General features: G+C 37.2%; 1 long non-coding RNA gene across 1 annotated transcript in view; it reads left to right on the top strand.

Annotated features, from left to right (window-relative positions):
- LOC140621455 (uncharacterized) overlaps positions 1-23,134 on the top strand; it is a 47,602-nt gene that overhangs the window by 5,340 nt on the left and 19,128 nt on the right. Inside the window, exon 2 of the long non-coding RNA XR_012021159.1 lies at positions 3,946-3,996. This is a non-coding gene — a long non-coding RNA (uncharacterized lncRNA). The remainder of the gene's footprint in view (positions 1-3,945; positions 3,997-23,134) is intronic.

Here is a 23,134-nt window from a genome sequence, read left to right as displayed (position 1 = left end):
GGGGAGTGTCTTCTGATTCTGTGTACTTTAAGTCCCTTGACTTCCCCTGGAACTTGTCCGTCTAGCTGGTCTTCTGGGGGAGGGGCCTGCTGTGCTGATTCTCAGGTGTGAGCACTTGGGGGAGCTGCTCTGCCCCTGCCTGGTGCAGGGCTCAGTGGGGGTTGTTCACCCCGTGAGGCCGCAGGAGGAACAACCGCAGTGGCGGGGCCAGCTCTGCAGCCCTGGAGTCAGCCCCCGCAGTAGCTCCGGAGCTCTCCGTCTGCAGGGCCTGGAGGCTCCGGGCGGGGCCGCTGATCTGCTCAGCTGGGGCAGGAGCGTCCTCGCTGTCCTGGGCTCTCCCGGGGGAGGCGGGATCCTGGGCTGTGTCCCGGCGCCCTGTGCTCCGGGGCCTGCGCTGTTGGATTCGCGCTCCCGCCCCGCAGCCCCCTCCGCGGAGCCGCCCCCGAGCCCCCCGAGCTGCTCCCCCCCGCAGCCCCCTCCTCGGAGCCGCCCCCGAGCCCCCCGAGCTGCTCCGGGTCCCCCGTGCGCGCTGCAGCCCTTAGGGAGCTCGGCGCCCTCTCCCGGGGCGCAGGTGTCTGTTAGTGTCCCCGGAGCCCGAGGGCATCCCCGCCCTCCTGGGTCCTGCTCCAACTCCCCGCGAGCCCCTTTCCCCCGGGAAGGTCGGTGCAGCTCCTGCTCCTCCGGGTCGGGGCTCTCCTGTCCTGGGGACACTCGCCCCGGCCTCAGCCCGGCTCCTCGCGGGCCCCTCCCCCTTGGAGGCCTTTTGTGTCTTTATTTCTTTTTCCCCGTCTTCCTGCCTTGATAGAAGCGCGAACTCTTCTCACTGCAGCATTCCAGCTGGTCTCTCTTTAAATCTCAGGCCGAATTCATAGATTTTCAGGATAATTTGAAGGTTTTCTAGGTAGTTTGGTGGAGACAGGTGATTTGGGGACCCTACTCTTCCGCCGTCTTGCCCCTCCTCCCTATTTTTAAAAAGATTTTATTTATTTATTCATGAGAGACACACACAGAGAGAGAGAGAGAGAGGCAGAGACACAGGCAGAGGGAGGAGCAGGCTCCATGCAGGGAACCCAACGTGGGACTCGGGACTTGATTCTGGGTCTCCAGGATCAGTCCCTGGACCAAAGGCAGCGCTAAACCACTGAGCCACCGGGGCTGCCCTAATCCATCTATTTTGAAACAATTTTGAGGGAGTTTATTATATAAGCACATTTATAGGAAATGTTAAACCATCAGTCCAAAATTAAAATATACAAATTAAATTGTAAAAGGTGAGGATGGGGGAAATTAAACAAAAAAAAAATCTGTTAAATAACTTCCATGTAATTCTTTACACAAATAAAAAGCCTTGGATACCAATCAAAAGATTGACAAATGAATATTTATGTGTTATATTAAAGCATATGTTTACTTATGTGTATGTAATTTTTTATAATTTCCATATTTTCCAGAAATTTCAGTTAACCAACCAGATTCCAATTGTGTAAGGAGAAGAGGGTAGCTAGTGCATTAAGAATGGTGATAGAGGAAAATAATAGCATTTGGGTATAAACTTAGTTCCAAGCAGAGATGGATTTGTCATGTAGCTAATAAAGCCTAAGCTTTAAAATCTCTGAATTTGGATGACACTCTTCCACAACGCTGTACCTAATTTTGTATTCATGATTCTTTTTCTTAAATAGGGTTCCCTAAATTATATATACCTGAGGTCCCATCCACAACGCTTGGATCGATTTCTGGCTTTAAGTTTTTTGGAAATTAAAGAAAAATGTAGTTGATCTCACAATGCTTATGATAGGGACATTTCCAGTTTATCAAGAATAATAAACATTTTTTCCATTGATATGCTTATAGAGAAATTTGCTATTAAATGCTTCATGTAAAGGTACTGAAAAAAATAGAATAAAGTTACAGTTGCTTGGCAACCCTGTTGCAAATGGCAATATGTCAGAAAAAATGCAACTTTACTTTACCTATAGTGTTTCTTTATATAGGCAGTAAAGGCATGCTATTAGAATATATTTCACATACAGTTTTCTCTTCAGGATGGGACAAAGGAACCCTGGAGTCAAGTTTGCTGGAAAGTTTGTTACGGGGGGGGGGGTGGGGGGGTGGGGGTGGGGGGAGGTTAAAGAAGAATGATAGGAAACTCAAGAGGGAGGACAGGAAATAAAATATAAAGAGATGAGCTTAAAGAACAAGCACATTGTGTATGGAAAGGATATTACCCAGTCACAGTAAAATGAAAAGATGAACCATCTTGTGGAACTGCAAGATTCAACAGGTTGTGCAGAATTTTCCATAACCATCATGTATAAAATGAAAGCAATAAAATTTAGAGCATTAATGGTCGTGTGGAACCTGAATTTTCAACACAACTCACTGACAAGATGTTATAAAAGTAATTGGTTATGAGGCTATTATTTAGCAATAGTAATGGTCGTCTATTAAAATAACTGCTTTATCATAAATGAATTATAAAAAATAATTGTTTCATTGCAGTATATTCCTATATACTATATTAAAGAGAACAATAACTATTTCAAACAGTTTGAATATTATTTCCCAACAATAATCATTAAAATCAAGATTTATTCATCACTATATTACTGACACATTGAGAGTGTTTGACATTTACCAGTTTCTCATAAATATTTTTAGTAAATTCAAAAAAGCACTCATGACACTAGAGAAATTTAAATGTAGTGTAGTTATGAAGGCATAATATGAGTATAGATACACTTACTCTACATAATAATTATTTAAAAAGGACTTAGTGTGTAATAAACTATATATAACAAAAAATCACAATTTAATATATTACAATCTAATATAATATTAAATATTATATTATTAATATCAACAATCAAATTTAACATATTACAAACTCTTAGCTAATCATAGTAAACATAAATTACACTATGCAACCAATAATTTGCTTAGAGAACACTGGGAATGGAAGGTGAATCTGCTGGTTTACATCACTTTAAAAAACTATCCAGTGAAACTTATAATCCCATTTCATTTTCACATATAGCAAATGGAAATACTTAAAGTCATTCACTAAACTCTAGAAAAGCACTAAAATTTGAGAAAATTTTTTATAGAATTAACAACTGAGGTATGTAAGTGTAAGAGTTGCATCAAAGGCTTTAGTTGGGAAACTCTAGGGAAGTGTTTCTTTTTTTTTTTTTTTTTGCCCCGCTCCCAACCCTCCCCGAGAACAGCAAAGAGCCTCTGTAAGCGCGGCTCCGGAGAACTTAGGCTCTGTCTTTGACAACCCAGTGTTTTAGGGAAGTGTTTCTTAATGATGTTAACTTCCTTTTTCTTTGTACCTTTACCTCTATACTCCCAAAGGATAGCCTTGAAGGGTAAAAGAATTCAGAAAAGAACTAAGACTATTTCTTCAGGGGCACCTCAATGGCTTAGTTATTGAGTGTCTTCCTTTAGCTCAGGGCATGATCCCGGGGTCCCGGAATTGAGTCCTGCATTGGACTCCCCACAGGGACCCCACTTCTCCCTCTGCCTGTGTCTCTGCCTTTCTCTCTGTGTCTCTCATGTATAAATAAATAAAATTAAAAAAAAAAAGAAATAAAACTATTTCTCCAGAAGTGTGTGTAGAAAGCAGATATAAAATGGCACAGTCATCCTCATCTGTTTTTGCAATAATTGGTGTTTACATGCTTATTATATCATAGTGCCTATTTAAGCATTCCCTGACAAAGTCAGTTTCTGACTCTCTATTCTCAGCTTGTGTCTTTGTCTAGTGCCAGGAGCTTGGGACTTTACCTTAGACATTATGGAATAAATTAAAGGTAGGGTTATTTAGATTATTTTGAATGAATCAGTGCAGAAATTCAGAGACTTTTGGTTAGGATAAGTATTTCCTATTTAAATTTCTATACAGTAAAGATTTGCTATTCCATCTACCTTTTTCTCCTTCAGGCTAGAGACAACTTCTAGATGATAAAACAAGAAAGAGTAAGAAGATAGAAGGTATTCTTTTTTGTTTTTATATGCCTTTTACTAATTAAAACAATATATCACTACATGTGTTTGAGTGGTAAAAACACATTAATAAATTACCACCTGAGTCAGCCATTTCAACCTTTAAATTAAGTTACTTCATGACTAAATTCACAGTCTGGCAAAGTGATTCTTATGTGTGTATAAGCTGATTTACTACACTTTCCTAATTTTGAGTTATGGAGCATGATATGATCTTTAAGTTATATAAGTGGAACATATTGATTCTTGCCTATCTAATTAAAATTTTGGAAAACATTTTATGGAAATTTTAATTCCCATTATTTTAGGGAAATCATAGATGTTTGGGAACAAGAATAAGCAATAACAAGGTTTTCTATATTTGAGATAAAATGTTTTTGGTTTAAAACAGAAAAACTAGAAATGCATCATTGTGTGTATTTTGGGGACATAATTATTGAATCTTAAAGGGCAAGATCAGGCTCTTAAAGAGAGTTATCAGCTAAAGTAAAGTGCTGCTTAGGTGTAAGGAAAAAGGCATAAAAACATGAAAGCAAGTACGGATAGGGCAGAGAGCACACACATTGGAAATAATCTAAGGCCTAAAAGTAGGCACTTTCCTGAAGCAAATACAGAATTAATCAAAAGACTGACATCTAATTATAGGAAAGTCCTAGGATAACAAATACAGGAGTCTATGAAAAATAAGAAAATTAACATTTAATCTGAAAGGGTTAAACCTGGCAATGATTATCTTAGAAATTGAAATGGAAATGTTCCTTCCTGGCTGTAATGAATCAGCCCTAAAGTCTGAAGCTGTTCATGACCAAGGACAAAGGCAATTCAATACAACCACATAGATTTTCTCATCTCACTTGTCTGAGAATCATATATAATCATATAGCTGGAAATGACTTTAGAAATTATCCATCCCAACTCCTTTGCTTTACAGATAAGAAAACTGAGGCACAAGGTTATTACTAACTTCTAACTTCTCCAGGCATTCTGTTATTAGGGAAAAAGTTCAGTTTAGAATCTAAAGTCTGTTTTACCTGGTACAGTGTACTCTGAGTCATTCAAATATGCAGAATCACATGGACACGTATTAAAAAGTAATTTATACTTGGCTTTTGTGTATGTATTTTGAGGTGTGTGTGTGTGTGTGTGTGTGTGTGTGTGTGTGTGTGTGTAGAGGTTAATAGTCTAAATGAACAGAGAAATCTCTTTCTAAATAGCCCACTCTAATCTCAAATGACCAGGTTGACCACAAATGACCACAAATCACAGATTGTTTCAGACAAAAATTACCCTTTCTAATTTTGGTGCACTGATTTGGAAATGATCAGAAGAAAGCTGCCCAAATGGAAAATATATCCTCAGATTTTTCCTTTGGCGAGCAGTATTTTAAATATTTGTTGGGGCACCTGGGTGGCTCAGTTGGATAAGCATCTGTCTTTGGCTCAGGTCCTGAGGGATCCCAGGGTCCTGGGATTGAGTCCTGCAGGCAGAGCTCTGTGCTCAGTGGGGAGTCTGCTTCTCCCCCTTGCTCTCCCCTGCACTCATGTTCTCCCTCTCACTCTCTCTCAAATAAATAAATAAAATCTTTAAAAAATAAAAAATATATATTTACTTTTCTCCGTAGATCTCTGAATTTTTTTATTCTTCAACAAATATATAGTATATGTCCATAAACACTGATCTTTGTTTCTGGGTGCCTTGCTCACATATCAATTATAAATTGAAACAATTTGGGACAAAAACTTCTGGAATTTCCCTTGCTTATAGATTGCATACCTGCATAAACTTATTAGGATGTCCCTGTAGGTCTCGGTTCTCTTCTTGAGCTTCACAGTTGTAATTGTTGAAAAGGTTTTTTTCTTATATTTGACCAAAATCTGCTTCCCAGAACTTCAACTCACTGATAACCTTAACTCATTAGTAACCTTGAAAGTGTCTAAGTTCTAGGATTCAGTAAAACCAGGGACATATTATACACCTCTGGCAATACAGACAATCTAGCTGATAGTTTTGAGCTTTAGTTTCCTTATCTGTAAAACAGGAATGGCAGCGCAGCATATGTATATGCTTGAATGAAAAACATACTAAGAGTTTGTACATGTTGGCTCATTCCACCCACTCCCCTTTTTTCCCTTCCTCAAAATTATCTCCTACCCTTGAAGATGGAAATGATTGAAATAATTAATGAACAGTATGTCTGTATGTAATTAAGCATTTAATTGCTACTATATCTAAATATACGTGTTGATTTGTGGGACAGATTATAGTATGCATGTTGTACATTTAACTTAGAGCCCAATGATTTTCAAAAATGTAATAATGTTCCTCTGTGACACTTGGAAGTTTATTTTTTTTTTTCTCTGTTTATGGACGTGTCTGCTAACTACTCCTACTGTCTCTTCTCTCTATCCAATCAATTACCAAATCTTATTGATTATATACTAGTGCTGTTGCACATTTGATACCCTATTTTCTCTTCCACTTACAGCTCTAATCCAGGCCCTTGTTAACTCCTTCCTAGACTATAGCATTCCATTCCCAAACTGGTCTATTTGGCACAAGTTATGTCCTTCTTCAGTTCATACTATAGACTCCAGCTGGTTTAATCTTCCTAAGCAGAATTCTGACCAGGAAATTGCCTTTATCAAATACTCTCAATAATTTCTTACTTTTTCATGTTCTGGAATGAAGTCCAAGCACCTTTTCTTGGAAATTAATATCATCTAGATGAAACTTCACCCTGACTTACTCCTGTCTTACTCTTCACTGCCCTGCTTAACAAACCCTAAGGCCCTGCCAAATGTGATATTTGCTGCTTTCTTTCCTTTTGAACTTTACAATTCTCATCTCTGAGCAACGCTTGCCTATCATCTCAAATTGTCCTTCCCTCTTTCTAGAATTTTTGCCATCTTTAATTGCTTCCACCAGGTATTTCCCAAATGCCTCTCTCTCATTTGTGCTCTTACAACTCATTGTGGGCATTTAAAAACATTCAGTCTGGAGTGCCAGCTGAGGTTGGTTAAGTATTTTCCTGTGGCTCAGGACACGATCCCAGGGTGGTGAGATTGAGCCCCACAGGGAGTCCACATCGGGCTTACTGCTCAGCAGAGAGTCTGCTTCTCCTTCTCCCGCCCCCCCCATGCTTGTGCTCTCTCTCTCTCAAATAAATAAATAAAATCTTAAAAAAATAAAATAAAAAAATAAAACACTCATAATCTTTTGCCCTGCTTACATGAATATGTTTCATATGTAATACCCAGCTGAGTATTATAAACTGCTTTAAAGGTATCTGGTAAAGCTCCTAAGTTAGCCAAGTTTTAAACATGTAGATACAGAATATTTCTTTTGACAGCTCAAGAGATGCCTGTGATTTGGAACAGCAGAGTTTGTTTCATGAAGGAAGACAGTCTTTGAGTTTGGGCAGAAGAGAATTTAAGGGAAGACTTTTCATGACAAAAGTTTATATAATGGAAGGCAATTTACCCTGAGTAATGATTTGTGTTGAGGGTAAAGTTGGAAATAAATTCATGTACTTATAAAGGTGTCTTATTGTAAAGATCTTGAAAAACAGAATAGTTTAAAAAGGTAAAAGATGATAAAGTAAAAACATTACATCAGGAATCAGGAGACCAGTCACAGTTTAAATTCTCATATGTTATGAGACTTCAATAATGATTTTATTGGCCTCAGTTGCTATTCTGTGAAATTAACAGAAAAGATTCAATGGTTTCTAGTCTCTTCTAGCTTTAAAATTTAAATTTCCTTAGCCTATAAAGAAATAATGGGCTACAGTATGTTTTTGGGCAATTAATGGCATATAAAATCTATACTTAAGGAAGATAGAAAAAAGATCAATGAGGATAAAAAACTTTATAAATATAATATTTTAGCTACTTTATTATTTTATATAAGTAGAATATTTAATAACTCTGTAGATATCTGTAATCATATAAATAAAGTGTTACCGGTTAGTAAGTGTGTATCCTAATTTTTGTCAGTTTATTATTTACTATTTGAATGTTGAAAATCCTTAATTTAGAACCATAATAGTCTGGAGGGGTCACAACTGTTATGCAGACCAACACTCAAATTATCCCAGACAAATGAGGTTCTATCTTTGATTTTAAATACCTCAAGGCAAATGGCACAGTCTTTTCCCGGCTCAAATAGATCCAATTACCTCTAATGACCTTGCTACAGTTTATTGAGTAATACAGGTGCTTTTGCTGAAGTGTAGAATAAAATTTTATATCATTTTGTGAAAACTCCTGGACAAAATGAATAAAAATTACTGAGACTCTTTCCTACAAAACTATTTTTTATTTGAATATTATTGAGCACCTACTGTGTGAAGGAGATGTGCTTGGCCCCACAGAGAAGGCAAGGATGAGTAAGACAGCCTTTGATCTGAGAGAGCTCATTCTTTGCTGAGGATGCATAAAACATGCAAACAAGACAGAGCTTCTGAAAGAATGACGCATGGCAGGTATTTCATAAATGCCTTGACAAGTCAAATAGGGCAGAAGTTAGATGATGATATGTACTACTAGAGAGATGCAAAAAAGCAATGGGAACTCAATGTCTTAGGATTATCAGAAAAAGTTTGTCAGGCAAATTGTATTTGAGCCTTGAAGTTATGTTCCTACTAGAAGTAAATGCTGGAGGGTCAACAGTGTTATAGATAACAGGAGAGGAAGAGTCCAGAAAAAAATTAAAAAGGAAGGAGAGCTTAGAGTAAATTTTAGAAATAGGCAATGGCTTAATTTGACAATTGGATAAGAGAGCAGTAAAAAATAAATTTAGAAAGGTAAACGGTTAAAATGTTCTTCATTCTATAGGCAATTTGGGAGTCATCAAACATTTTTTACTGCAAAGTACAATATAAGATCTTGCTTTTTCTTCTAGCCACTACACTTTAATGTACACAGGTACATTGGGTGATTCTTTAAGGCTTAGAAATTCATGCCCTGAAAACATAAAGCAAAACCAAAACCAAAATTAAAAAAAAAAAAGATTTATCATCCTTTTCATTTCTTATCACTCTGGGCAACATTGTTAATATCAAATGGATTGGGGGCTGGCTGGGTGGCTCAGTTGGGTACACATGGGACACTTGGTTTTGTCTCAGGTCATGATCTAATGCCTCATGAGATCAAGTCCCATGTGGTGCTCCGCGCTCAACGGGAGTCTGCTTGAAGATTTTGTTTTCCTTCCCCTCCTTCCACTCACACGTGCACTCTCCCTCTCTAAAATAAATAAATCTTAAAAAAAATCAAATGGATCATTTATTGAAGTTTTCATTCAGCCCTCAAAGGGACTGTATATGGTGATTGTACTGAACATTACATTCCAGTGTATTTGAGTTTCTGTTGACATTAGATTCATTATCATTAAAAAAATAAAAAAGGCCTATGTAACAAAATTTTATAATAGAACATTCTATAAATTATATTAGCAAGGTATTTTTTCTTAACACACAAGAGAAGGATTTCTATTAGGATTCTATTATTGGCCACTTCTTGCCTCAAATTTATTTTAGAAAAAATGTTATTTCCATTTGTCAAGAAAGAAAGTACATTTTCAAAGAATGGCATTTATCATTAAATAGTTTATTTTTTTTAAGATTTTATTTATTTATTCATGAGAGACAGAGAGAGAAAGAGGCGGAGACACAGGCAGAGGGAGAAGCAGGCTCCATGCAGGGAGCCCGATGTGGGACTTGATCCCGGGACTCCAGGATCATGCCACTGAGCCAAACCACTGAGCAATCCTCATTAATTAGTTTAATTTTTCAAATGGTGTTGGATGTTGTATTCATTTGGTTCTGGTGGATACAATCTAAATGCATACATATATTAACAATCCAACCACATGTTAAATGTGAGTTTAACCTAAACTCTTACTCTAAACTGCATAAATTCTGGCTCAAATTTCAACTTTAAATTCTTATTACAAGTGGATCATTTTACCTTAGTGATCAAGAGTTCATTCCTCAAGCTCTGCAAATATATTTATGAAATTTAAAGCAATGAATGCCTACTATAAAATATTATGGGGATATTATGGAATATTATTGCTCCCAATTTCTCATTCCTTCCCTGTTCTAGAATTATATACTGAAGCCCTTTGCAAAGTAATTTTTCATTATCTCCTACCAGGATAGGTAGAGTATATTTTCCTACCACTCTGATGTTGGGAAACATGGGACCTGCTTTAACCAATAGAATGTCAGCAGCCATAACATGAACAGTATGTTTAAGCTTGAGCTTTTGGTCTTCTATTTATCATGAGAAAAATATACCCTGAGTAACATCTAGTCCTAGAGTGATGAGGACAAGTGAAACAGACTTGTTTCCTACCTGAAGCCTGGAGTTTAATCAAGCCTGAGCCCTGATAAGCCCAGCTGAGATTGGTAGATCTGCAGTCAATCCACAGACTGATGGGGGGGGGGGGAGGTTGGAATGTTTGTTTTTTAAATCACAGATATGGGGCTTGCTTATTATTCAGCATAGTGTGGCTGTCATTGACTAATACATGCATTATTTTGTGGCATTTTGATAGCTATGTTTCCTAAATAATGGCAAAATATAAATGGGGTGTTAGGAACATGAGATTTGTTATAATAAGTCATATGTTAATTAAGTACCTCAAAATAAATATGTCTCAGTAAAGGTAATATAATTTTGATAACTAAAAATGCAGTCTTCTCTGGAAACCGTTTTTTATTTTTTTTTATTTTTTATTTTTTTTAAAAGATTTTATTTATTTATTCATGATAGTCACACAGAGAGAGAGAGAGGCAGAGACACAGGCAGAGGGAGAAGCAGGCTCCATGCAGGGAGCCTGACGTGGGATTCGATCCCGGGTCTCCAGGATCGCGCCCCGGGCCAAAGGCAGGCGCCAAACCGCTGCGCCACCCAGGGATCCCTGGAAACCGTTTTTTAAAATTGATTTACTTATTTAGAAAGAGAGAGCATGAGCAGGGGGAGGCGCAGAAAGAAAGGGAGAGAAAGAATGCCAAGCAGACTCTGAGCAGAGTGCAGAACCAAAGGGGCTTGATCTCATGACACTGAGATCATGACCCCAAGATCAAAACCCAGTAGAAACCAAAAGTCTGTTGCTTAACCAAATGAGCCATCCAGGTGTCCCCTCTGGAAACCATTTTTATTCTTATGGGCCCCACAAGAAAGTAGAAACTGAAAAAGAGATTAGGCTACACAGTATGGGAAAGCTGTAAATCATTTAAAAGTTTCTACTCTTCAAATTAACATTTTATACATTTCCCCCTCTTAAGTTAAAGAACAGCATAAAAAATTGCTTATCTATTTAGATAATTCATCATTGAGCATTGTAATTTCTTTATAATTTAGTTGTTAGGTATCATGATGCAGAGCATAAATTATCTTTGTTCTAATGGGGATTTGGAATAAGTGGCCAAACGATGTAACTACATATAAAAATTTTATGACTTTGTAACTATGTACAAATATTTGGCAAGAAAAAGTTCCGATGTCATATGAGGATATACTTAGGAATTATAGACCTAATCAAATAAATTCCTCGATTTTAATGGATGGCCTATACAATTCAAATAAGCTCATTTAATTTTTTTAGCAGGAAAAAAATATAAAGTTGTATTATACGGTGAATATTTTCATTTCAGATGTCAAAGGCATCCTGTCAAAAGCCAAGAACTATGAGTAAGTGGATGAAAATAGTTTGCTTCATAATCAAGTTGGCCTATTTTATATGGCCTACTTTTTTAAGGAGGCAATTTCCTTTATGGGTAAGATAGTAATTGTTGAACAATTAAAATATTATTTCACAATAAAATGTGAAATAGTAAGTTCAAGGACATTAGGACCATTTCCTTTCAAGAAGACTAAAACCATTTTCTACATATTTATCTATCAATACATAATAAACTCATCAAGTAGATGTTTTCCTATAGTGCATCTGTAATTCAAATTTCTCAGTTTCAGGAAGAAATCTTCTGAAAATATTTTGAATAGGTTCTTAGTGAAATATTTTTATTAAGATTTCCACTTTAAAGTTATGGTTATGATATAGAACTGATTTAATAAAGGCTATATTTAGTTGGTTAATTCTTGGATGGAAAAGGAAGTAATTATAGTTAGACACCTCACTTTTTTAAACATATATGGTTTTCTTGGATTTTGAACATCATGGGTACTTTGTTTTTTCTTTTTGCAAGATCATAATATGCTATCTCTATCCATCCTCCAATTAAGCACAGACACTTAGTTTTGTAAATAGTTATACATATATTTTTTTAAGTAAAAATTTCAGTACTTAAAACAACATAATTAGGGACAAGGAAGATAGACTTAGCTAATGAACATAGTGTTGAAAAATAGAATTCTGAAAAATTAAATAAACTCTTGCTTTACATGTCAGTAAAAAACCTTTTGTTATTTTTTGGCAGTTATCTAGATAGACAGAAGCTTTCCCATGTATTGACAGAACTGTGCAAAACCCAATTAGCTCTTCAGCTTTACTAACGTCTGTTCTTTCCTGAAAAGTAATTCCAAACAATTCTTAAGCAAGCAGAAAGTTGTGCACATTATAAAAAGTTCAAGAATACTTTAACTTAGTTTTATTTTGGGCTTTGTAAAGGCAGACAGAAACTGTTACAAACACCAGCTTTAGACAAAATGTACAGTATTAGGCCTGGTGCTTCACCCACATTAAAAAGATTAATAGCCACACTAATGGAGAGAGACTGTATGTACAGAAAGTCAAAGGAAGAAAGCAGATGAGAAATAAAATATTAGAAATGTATGAACAAGTATATATTTCAGATTGCACGTCAATTTGGCATTTAAATTATATAATTGCTGCATTGTTCTGTATTGTCTCAAACATGATAGTCATTTCCTTGACTATGAGGTAAACTCCTTGAAGCAGACTTTATGTTTTATAGTCCCCTTGTATTCTTTAATACAAGCCAAGCCTACTGCTGAACATCCAATAAATAATTATTGATAAATTGATTAAGGTCATAATTCAGATTTGATAGGGCAGTGCAGCTTTAGATTATTGATTGCAAAAAACACATCTGTTAGGAATTCAAGCTGAGGTGAATAGCTTTAGGTCAGCTCAACATTATTTATTTCTAATTTTAAGACTGCTCTTGCTTAATTGCTACTGACTAGAATTTATAAGACAATTTTCACTCTAGTTAAAAAATATTTCTTTCCATGTAAATGTGGTCTGTGTGTTTCTTTTTTTTTTAATTTTTAATTTTTTATTTATGAGTCATAGAGAGAGAGAGAGAGGCAGAGACACAGGCAGAGGGAGAAGCAGGCTCCATGCACCGGGAGCCCAACGTGGGATTCGATCCCGGGTCTCCAGGATCACGCCCTGGGCCAAAGGCAGGCGCTAAACCGCTGCGCCACCCAGGGATCCCATGTGTGTTTCTTTTTATTATCTTTTCCTCTTCCTTTGGTTTTGTGCAAAAAGGAAAGATACATAAGAATTTCTTTCATCTCTTTCAGACACACATTATAATCTGATGGAGGAAGAAGACTACCATTTTAATAATCCTTTCATCTTCACCCTCTCACTAACGTTTGGGAAGAAAACAATTATTTACATTCAATAAAGAATTATGGGAACCCCAGCCTTCTCTTCTCCTTATCCCACATAGGAAGGAAGTTGAGCCAAAGGAAGTCATAAGGACACTCAGTTTTCATTACTATGTGACATTTCAAAGTTAGAGGAGAGAGAGGTGATACAGTGGGTATGCCCTCTCTCAGACTCAGATCTTATCACAGAGCTCCAAACAGGGATATGGTTATGGAAGGACAATCCTCTCTCCTATGGACCATATTGGATTCATAGGAAAATTCTAGTATAGACTATTGACTTTGTGGTTCTGTATATATATAAGATTCATAGCTTTGTGTTTGACATAAATAATCGAATTTGACTATAACCCAGTCTGTGTCAGATGACTTCACTGGAATTGTGGGTTTTGAACTCAGTTCTCCTTTCCTTGGGTCCAACAGTGATCCTATGGTGGACCCCCTTGCGGAGACAAAGAAAATGACCTAAGATATGTTTCCAAGTTGTGAATTATTTTTACACAATCTTGTGGAAAGGAGTAGAGTAAGATCTTTGCAAAAGGAGCAATGGTCTTTATTTAACCTGATGTCTAAAAGTATTACTGGAGAAGGTCATCTTGGGTGATTGTGTTGTTGGTTATATCTGACTCTAATTCAGGAGATATTGCTTTGAGAAAATAGTCCCTAGACTATTAGTGACATTTTCTGTATCACTAACCATGGAAAAGCTGCCATGATTTCAATGTACATGTCTTCCTTGACTTATGATAGGGTTATGCCCTGATAAAACCCTGATAAATGTTGTAAGCTGAAAATATCATTAGTCAAAAATACATTTAATATACCTAACCTGCTGAACATCATAGCTTAGCCTTGCCTATTTAGGTATACTCGGAACGCATACATTAACCTGAGGTTGGGCAAAATCATCTAACACGAAGTCTATTTCATAATTAGATGTTGAATATTTCAGGTAATTTATTGAATCCTGTACTGCAAATGAAAAAGGGAGTAGTTTTATGGGCACAGAATGGTTGTAAGTATATCAGTTCTTTACCCTCATGATTTCATGGCTGATGGAGCTGCAATTCACTGCCATTGCCCCGCATCAGGAGGATTGAGCTAGCGCGGGGAAATATCAAAATTCAAAATTCAAAATAAGGTTTTTGCTAAATGTGTAGCACTTTCAGACAATCATAAAGTTGAAAAATCATAAGTCAAACCATCATAAGTAGGGGACCATCTGTATAGTAAGTGGCATATAACTTACATACTTGTTTGTATGTGATTTTCACATGTTTTATCTTTTGGCTTATTGGACATAGGTCAGTGAAAAGCAAGCATAGTTAGCACTAGGGGAGCTTTCTACACTTTATGTCTTTAAATTCAATGAATCATTCTCACATCCAAACTGGCATTGCACTGTTTATACTGTCTAATCAGGAATATAATTTCACAACATGGAGTTGCAGCACAACCATAGCATTGCAATTTAGCACACATTTTGTTAATGTGCTTTGTATCCCATTAAAGCCTCATCTTCACAGCCCAGTGCCATATGTTACTGGTCTAGAGTAAACCTCTTAAGCAAGAGGAAATAAAAAGGAGTAAAATTACAGTGTGACATATGCTATTGGTTATCTACCAACAATCAGTCCTCTCTTCTTCCCTAATAAAACCCTAATTGTGTTCAAGTTTAGGAAAAATGTGCTCCAGGAAGAGCTCACTTCTAGCCCAGGTATGGCATATGAAGGAGCTCAGCCATAATATCATTCCCCTTTCAACCAGGGATTCACTTGGGATTTGTGAGTAACTGAACTGTGGCCAATAGGACACGGAAGTCTGTTGCAAGACTTCTGGAAAAAGTATTTTTCCCGATAAAAGAAATATACGTAAGGAGCAAACACCTCGATTCCCTTTCCTTTCCAGCCTTTGGATGTTGTTATGAGGATTTAATGCATAGAGTTACTGCTGCCTAAGGGGTTGGGGATGTGGGAGATTGAGGACATGCAGAGCATGGCAAAGCCGAAGGTTAGAAAGAGCATAGATATTTTAAGGCATTATTAGTCTGGGGAGTCAATTCTTAGATATGCTTCTCTCTGGACTTCTTCTGAATGTCATAATAAATGTCTTTATTGTTTAAGCCACATTTAGCGGGGTCTTCTGTTACTTACAGACTAAAGCATTCCAACTGATAAAAGAAGTAAGTTAAAAGAATGCAGTTCATACCAGTGTGGTTGCTTTTCTCACAGGCAAAGGCGAGGCAAAGAAGAAAGGGTATAACTGGTTTACTAATGAGCTTTTTGTGGATGTGGTCGTTTAGAGCTTGAAATGTATTTCCCCATAGAAATGTTATAAATGGTGTCCAGGTTCCCAAGGTAAACCCATAAGGCCTATTTAATCCAATAATGCCACAAAATCTGTACAGTCTAGGAGAACTGAATCACCTTGAAAAACAATGTTTCCTTTGGGACGAAAAGGAAATCAGGAAAAAAAAAGTGAATTCAGAGATCTAGCTTGGCAAACAGAAAATCATCACCCCAAGAGCAATTAAACTGAGGACTTGTCTTTGCTAAGGATTGGTCAGTGGGACAGTTATTAACCCATATCTCAAAAGGCCTCTGTTGCCTGAAAGTCAGTCTGAGAGGGGTCAAAGGCTAGCCATCATACAGGAGCAGGGTAGAAGCTTGGCAAGGGGAAGGGTTAAATGCTTTCTTTCCTCTCCACCCTTAGTTTCAGGAATTTACCTGCCTGTTTCTATTTCTTTGCTACTACCTCTACTTTTTCTTTGTCTTTTGTTTTGCAGTTCTATGATTTTCTTTCTGCATTTTAAAGATTTTATTTAAATTCAACTAACATATAATGTACTATTGGTTTCAGAGGTAGAGTTTAGTAATTCATCAGTCTTACATAATACCCAGTGCTCATTACATCATGTGCCCTCCTTAATGTCCATAACCCAGAGACCCCATCCCCCCATCCCCTTACCATCCAGTGACCCTCAGTTTGTTTCCTATGATTAAGAGTCTCTTAGGATTTGTATCCCTCTCTGATTTCATCGTTTTATTTTTTCCTCTCTTCTCCTATGATCCTTCTTTTGTTTCTTAAATTCCACATATGAATGAGATTAAATGATAATTGTCTTTCTCTTACTGACTTATTTCCCTTAGTACCCTCTAGTTCCATCCACGTTGTTGCAAATGTCAAGATTTCATTGTTTTGATGGCTGAGTAGAATTCTATTGTATAAATATACACCACATCTTTATCCATTCATCTGTCGATGGACATCTGGGGTGTTTCCATAGTTTGGCTATTGTAAAAATTGCTGCTATGAACATTGATACCTAGTAGTGCAGTTGCTCGGTCACAAGGTAGCTTTATTTTCAACTTTTTGAGGGACCTCCATACTGTTTTCCAGAGTGGCTGTACCAGCTTGCATTGCCACCAATAGTGTAAGAGGGTTCCCCTTTCTCTGCATGCCTGCCAAAATCTGTTGTTCCTGACATGTTAATTTTAGCCATTCTGATAGGTGTGAGGTGTTATCTCATTGTGATTTTGACTTAATGCCGAGTGATGTTGAACATTTTTTTTCCATTTTTTCATGTGTCTGTTGGCCATGTGTTGGCCATGTGTACATGAAATGTCTGTTCATGTCTTCTGCCCTTGATGAAGTCCAAATAGTTCATTTTGCCTGTTTCCATTGCCTTTGGAGATGTGTCTAGTAAGAAGTAGCTGGGTTGAAGTAAAAAAAGTTGCTGCCTGTTCTCCTCTAAGATTTTTTTTAAAAGATTTTATTTATTTATTCATGAGAGACAATAAGAGAGAGACAGAGACACAGGCAGAGGGAGAAGCAGGCTCCATGCAAGGAGCCCGATGCGGGACTCGATCCCGCATTCCGGGATCATGCCCTGAGCCGACGGCAGACGCTCAACTGCTGAGCTACCCAGGTGTCCCTCCTCTAAGATTTTGATAGAGTCCTGTTTCACATTTAGGTCTTTCACCCATTTTGAGTCTATTTTTGTGTATGATGTGAAGGTGAAGAAATTTTCCAGTTTCATTTTTCTGCACGTGGCTGTCCAATTTTCCCAACACCATTTGTTGAAGAGACTGTCTTTTTTCCATTGGATATTCTTTCCTGCTTTGTCGAAGATTAGCTGACCGTAGAGTTCAGGGTCCATTTCTGGGTTCTCTATTCTATTCCATTGATCTATATGTCTGTTTTTATGCCAGGATCACACTGTCTTGATGATCACAGCTTTGTCAATAGAGCGTGAAGTCCGGGATTGTGATGCTACCAGTTTCAGTTTTCTTTTTGAACATTCCTTTGGTTATTCAGGGTCTTTTCTGGTTCCATACAAGTTTTAGGATTATTTGTTCCACTATCACTACTGTTGTTCAAGATAGTACAAGAAGTCTTAGCCTCAGCGGTCAGACGTAAAAAAAATAAAAAGAATAAAAGGCATCTGAATTGGCAAAGAAGAAGTCAAACTCTCATTCTTTGTAGATGACATGATTCTGTCTGTGGAAAACCCAAAAGACTCCACCCCAAGACTGCTAGAACTGATACAGAAATTCAGCAAAGTGGCAGAGTATAAAATAAACACACAGAAATCAGTTACATTTCTATACACTAACAAAGAGACAGAAGAGAGAGAAATTAAGGAGTCAATCCCATTTACAATTGCACCCAAAACCTTAAGACACCTAGCAATAAACCTAATCAAAGAGGCAAAAGATCTGTACTCGGAATACAATAGAACACTCATGAAAGAAGTTGAGGAAGGCACAAAGATGGAAAAACGTTCCATGCTTATGGATTGGAAGAACAAATATTGTTAAAATGCCTATGCTACCTAGAGCAATCTATGCATTCAATGCCATCCCTATTGAAATACCATCAACTTATTTCACAGAATTGCAACAAATAACCTTACCTACTGTTTCTAATAAAGCAATTATCTTCCTTTCTTTTCTCTGAAGTATTAATAACTTGTGGCACATTCAGGCAGAATTAAGAGTGTCATGTTAATATTGCGTTTGGTTTTGTCACTCTGAACACCAGATCCTAGATGCTAATGGTGAGAAATTGTCCACTACCTAAGGTATCTATATATAAGTAGAGCTATGGGGGAGGATATTTAACTTGGGATCAAGTGGCAAGGCATTCTACCAATAGTAAATTAATTTGTGTTTTGTTCAAAGCAATGAACTGGAAAGGTGAGAGAATTCTGTTGGTTGCTTCTCCCTAAGACTCAAGAACCGTGTTAGGTTTTGTGTTCTGAGTTATGAACTTCTTGCTTGTGGATTTCTTGACCACTCTTACATGGCAGGGCCAAGAGCTGAAGACAACTCCCACTCTTGTCTTTGTTTATTTGTGTTTTCTCTAAACCTAAATTTGTAGAGGAGAAGGTAGACAAACTGGGGCGGGTGGGGGGGCGGGTGGGGGGAGATTGGCTTTCCAGGAGTTTTCTCAGAAGCTTAGGACATGAATGAAGATATAAGAGGGTACATTCACTGAGAGAAACCTGAAGCCTGTTCCTACTCTGAACACTTAAGATGTGTCCAGATGGGGTAGGGAGCAGTGGAGTTTAGTTCTTGTGATAGGCAATAAAAACGATTATAATAATATATAGAGTTGATCACACATAAATAATATATAAAAGGTTATATGTCTTATATGTATCTGAGGAATTCTCTGCTTTTTCCAATTTTCACCAAGTCCTGTGAATATGAACATGATTTCTACTATACTGCACTTAAAGTCTCCTTTATGCAAAACCCAATATCATATGGATTTCTTATGCACACAACTCCTTCGAGAATTGCTAGAGATTTTTAATGGATAATAACCACAAGGAGTAGGAAGTAGGGATTAGGCAAATGATTCCTTTTTTTTGCTATTTTAACACTATTTTCTTTTACTTAGACCTTCACTTCTATTTCTATGTCTTAACCTGTCCAGGCTGCTGTAACACAAATACCATAGACTGGGTGGCTTAAAAACAACCAAAATTTATTTCTCACAGTTCTGAAGACTGGAAGTACCAGCATGGTCAGATTCTGGTGACAGCTCTCCTCTGGGTTGCAGACTGCCAATTTCTTGTTGTATCCTTACATGATGAAATATAGAGAAGAAAGACATGGTCTCATGATTTTTATAAGGGTACTAATCTTAATCATGAAGGTTCTTCTGTCATGACTTAATCTTTATCACCTCTCAAAGGCTTCACCCCCTAATACTTATCACATTGGAGGGCAGAATTTCAACATATGGATTTTGGGGGATACTACATCTTTAACTCCAGGAGCTACTAAAGAAAGAGACATGAATTAGGTCCTTAGAATTCTGAGAACTGATGAAAAAAAGCAGTCTTACAATTACATCTTGCAAAATTATGCTTTATACAATAAGCTCAAGAAATACATCCTCACAAAAAGTAAGTGAGAATATATTAGGCTGGGGAAAGTCCCCAGTGAGGCTTCTCCAGGATCTTATTTTTCATAGGAAATATATTTGGATCCCAGCAAGGGTCATCTGCCTCAGTGAGGTTTACCAAGTGTAATAGTGAAATAATTGTCTATTGCTGTGTAACAAATTAATTCAAACTTAGCGGCTTAAAACAAACATATTTCTTAATTCATAGTATCTGTGAATCAGGGGTCTGGGCAACTTTTAATGGGCCCCCCGCTTAAGGCTTCACAAGGCTGCAAAGTGTCCACTGGGCTATGTCCTCATTTGGAGAAATACTCACTTTGAACCTCATTTACCTTGTTGGGCTTATAGCTATATGACTGAGGCTGGTTTTGCTGGCTCTCATCTGGAGGCCACCCTCAGATCCTAGAGGACACTTGGAGTTCCTACAGGATACCCTCAGTTCCTTGCCACATAGACTTCCTCAACATGATTGCTTACTTCATTAAGCTAGCAATGAGACATCCCTTCTCTCTCTAGTCTGCTAAAACTGAGTCTTGTGTAATGTAATATAATCATGAGAGTGACCTCCTATCACCTTTGTGATATTCTACTGGCTAGAAGCAAGTCACAGATCCCACCCACATTCAAGGATGGGGGCTTATATAAAGGCATGGCCACAAGGAGACATCAGGAAGTGGAAATTTTTGAGGGATCATCTTGGAGTCTATTTACCACATCAAGATTAATAAACCTCAACTATACCCTAAAACTCTGAAATAATTGCAGTATATGACTGTAAAAATTGTCTTTAGCACATATCCTAGATCTGGATTCTGGGCTCAATTTCTTACTATGTCATTAGCATCATCTTGTACCATCATATTTCAACAACATAATCCTGAGCAGTCCGTACACAAATACAAATTAGGCCAAGAAGACATTGGACATGCAATGCTTTGCCAGGTTCCACAGGTCAGCCCTGCTTTTCTTTTCTTTTCTTTTTTTTCTTTTCTTTTCTTTTCTTTTCTTTTCTTTTCTTTTCTTTTTTCTTTTCTTTTCCTTTTCTTTTTTTCTTTCTTTTCTTTTCTTTTTTCTTTCCTTTTCTTTCTTTTCTCTTTTCTTATTTGTTTCATTTTATTTTTTTAATTTAAAAATTAGATTTTATTTAAATTCAAGTTAGTTAACTGTATTATTAATTTTAGGGGTAGAATTTAGTCATTCATCGGTTGCATATACCACCCAGTGCTCATAACATCCAGTGGCCTCCTTAATGCCTATCACCCAATTACCTCATCCCCCCACCTATCTCCCCTCCAGCAACCCTCATTTTGTTCCACCTAGTTAAGAGTCTCTTATGGTTTCCCTCCTACTCTGTTTTTATCTTATTTTATTTTTCCTTCTCTTCCCCTATGCTTATCAGTTTTGTTTCTTAAATTCTGCATACAAGTGAAATCATATGGTATTTGTCTTTCTCTGACTTATTTTGCTTAGCATAACACACTGTAGTTCTATCCACATTATTGCAAATGGCCAGATTTCATTCTTTTTGATGGCTGAATAATATTATATATATATATACATATACATATACATACCACCTCTTTATCCATTCATTGATTGATGGATATCTGGGCTCTTTCCATATTTTGGTTATTGTGGACATTGCAGCTATAAACATTGGAGTGCACTTGCCTCTTTGAATTACTATTTTTGTATCATTTGGATACAAATAGTACAAAATATCCTTTGGATACTAGCAGTGCAATTGCTGGGTGGTAGAGTAGTTCTGTTTTTAACTTTTTGAGGAATCTCCATACTGTTTTCCAGAGTAAAGTCAGCCCTGCTCCTGAAAGCCAGGTAGAGAGAGGGATTACTACAAGGGTCTAATCAGTTCATTGTACTTCTACCACTGTAGAGTTACTATTGAATATGATTGGTTTTCTAGTGATGGTGTATTAGGTGGTTTAGATCCTTGTGTAAACTATGCAGGAGCCCAAAGTTTATAGCTTTTGGTCACTGTTTTTACAATCATAAACCAGGACAATTATAGCCTTGCCTCCTTAAGGAATCCCACTGAGCCCAGATCAAACATATTTTTCTCTTTCCTCCCAGTGAATTCACCTTAGGGATATTAGGGTGCCAGTGGGCTCTCAGAGTTTAGACAGGGCTATGTCCCTTCATTAAATAGTTTTCCTTAATTTCTATCATCAGGGAAAAGTGGTTGAGATTTTGCATCCTTTGTTTACCAAGGGTTCCTAATGTAAATTGGTGTACCCACTTCTGATGCTCTGATTACCAAGAGTTAGGTGCAGCCCTGCTAAATCTAACAAAAGATTTATTCAGTGAGAAACGACTTTGTCTTATGTCTGTATAACTGCATAACTGCACAGAATAGAGAAGAATGGTTTTAAGATGACTTTTTTACCTCTGCCTAAACAGAGGAGCAGCTGGTACTATGCTCAGTAAAACAAATTAAAGCCCTGCCTCACTAGGCATTCCAGGCACTGCATTACACTGGTATTTTATTATATACATCTTTGAAGCAGTCTTTAAGTACTGAGTCTTTATCACTTGAATTCTATGGGAGGTTTTACTCTTCTTCATTATGCTGCCAAATGCTGGCTAGATGCTACAATTTTGTCATTGCATCTCCAGAAATCTTTGCTTGCTTTCTCTAACGCATGTTGTAGCTATAGGACTAGTGTTTTAAGGTCCTGTTTTTGGGAAAAGTCCCAACTGAAAACAACTGCCCCTCTGGGCAGAAACAAAGAGGCCGTGGCATTTCTTATGCAGCATGTTATTTCCGGTGTTACAGGTTAACTTTTTCACATAGTCCCAATATGGTTATACAAGTACATGGGACTTGAGACTTTTCTAGATCCTTTAATAGCTAAGAATAAAGAAGTAAGAAGTGGAAGTTGGCTAAAAAAAATTTTCTGGTCTTTGCTATTTATACTTTGCTTTCTACTTATGCCTCTCCCTGAAAATCCATGAATATCTAAATTTTAGGTGTCTATTTTTCTCTAATTAAATCTATGAGCATATGAATGCTGTGATAACTTTTGAGTGCCGAAGTTAGAAGAGTTTATATTTCAGAATATATCTTGACTAATACCTTTCAGGAA

Source organism: Canis lupus, chromosome 30, assembly GCF_048164855.1.
Source record: "Canis lupus baileyi chromosome 30, mCanLup2.hap1, whole genome shotgun sequence".
NCBI classification, from domain to species: domain Eukaryota; kingdom Metazoa; phylum Chordata; class Mammalia; order Carnivora; family Canidae; genus Canis; species Canis lupus.
This window is presented reverse-complemented; position numbering and strand designations above follow the sequence as displayed.